This window comes from Galeopterus variegatus, unplaced genomic scaffold (genome assembly GCF_000696425.1).
Source record: "Galeopterus variegatus unplaced genomic scaffold, G_variegatus-3.0.2 Scaffold716, whole genome shotgun sequence".
Lineage (NCBI taxonomy): Eukaryota > Metazoa > Chordata > Mammalia > Dermoptera > Cynocephalidae > Galeopterus > Galeopterus variegatus.
Window position 1 is genome coordinate 298,329 of NW_007726827.1, and position 1,611 is coordinate 299,939.

General features: G+C 34.4%; 1 protein-coding gene across 4 annotated transcripts in view; it reads right to left on the reverse strand.

Annotated features, from left to right (window-relative positions):
* LRCH1 (leucine-rich repeats and calponin homology (CH) domain containing 1) overlaps nt 1-1,611 on the reverse strand; it is a 208,366-nt gene that overhangs the window by 31,278 nt on the left and 175,477 nt on the right. The gene's annotated exons all lie outside the window — the stretch shown is intronic.

Below are 1,611 nucleotides of genomic sequence, written 5' to 3' on the forward strand. Positions count from 1 at the left end.
AAATAAATAAATAAATAAATAAAAAGAAAATCCACACAGCTCACTACCATGCTGTCCTCAGGTCCTAAGGACCCTAGCCTGTCCGCCTGCTCTTTACCTTTCAGAGTATTCATATGTTTCTTTTACATAGGCGTTTCAGTTATACTTAGTGGGAGGAATAGGGAAAAGTGTCTATTCCATCCTCTTGCAGAAGTAGAGACATCAGTTCTAAAACCTCAAATAAAAGTTTCTGCTTTGCAACAGAGCTCCTTTTAACTGGAGAATAGCCTATGAAAGGATGATTTAACTTGGTAATTTGCAATAAATGGAAACTTAAAAAACAGTGCATATAATAGTATTACATAAATCTTTTTCAGAACTATCCCATGTGTAGATACCTAATTTTTTTGGATACTTTTCCAGTCTCTAATTTTGTATCACTAAATTAAAATACAAATGATCAATATGACCCATGTTTAAGATAAAATGATTACCTTTCACTCTTTGAGAGGCATACCTTAGCTTCTGATCCTATTTTCATATAGCTCAGAAAGTTCACCTACCAAGTTTACAGCACAAACAAATACTCTGGACAGAAGTCTGACTTTTTCTTTGTACTTGTTGAATCAATCATAGTGGCTTAAAGTGGTGGTACAAGGTTTTTTGTGTGTGTGTGTGTTTTTAATTCTTTCCTCCTGACCTGCTAAACCATATACGTAGCATTATACCTGCAATAACAAAAATGTTGGCCTACTTTAATTTAATTTAAATTTATTTATAGAATTTATCACTCATTTGTAGAACTCATCGCTATCTGAAATTGCATATTTAGTCATTTATTTCTTATTTGCTATCTCTTCACAATAGACTGTAGGCTTCAGAACAGCAGGGGCCTTTTTGCTCTCTTCTATATCCACCACCTAGAATACCATCCAGCACAGAGTCGCAGTCAATAAACATGTTAGTGAAAAGAGAAGATTTAACATAAAAACTGTCTCCTCCAAGAATCTTTCTCATACTCTTCAAAGTTCACAGCTATGGTACTTTTCTTTTAACATAAAGAATGTAGGTAGCAATTTATAATGTGCAGTCTTTAGTAACTAATACCAATGTCTTCTTCCTTAGTGATTGACACTGTACTGTTATTTAACCTTCCAGATACATGTATTTATGTATGACTTCCCAACTCGACACAAAGAGTGCCCACCAGGAACTAAGAGATACAACAAGGAGTAAGACAGCCATGGTTTCTGCCATCACCATGCTTAAAATTTTTGATGGCACTCAGCACAAGACTTCATCCTTGCTTGGAGCTCAAGTGGTGAGCCTATTAAATGATTGACTTAAAAGCTCTGCCTAGTTTGAAATATAAAGTGAGGGTAACTATAAACATCTTTAAATTAATAGAACATTACTATTAAGTAAGTAAATAATAATGCAATATTTTAAAGTATGCCTGAACTGAAATAGTGCTAGCATGTATACATGTATACTAAGTATGTCTACTTGCATTATCTCATATATTCCTCACAAAGCCCCATAAGGGAGAGTGGAACTATTTTTTTAGTCACTGAAATGGAAACTCAGGAGTGGTAAGTGACTTACCCGATATCAAACAGTCAGTAAGTGATC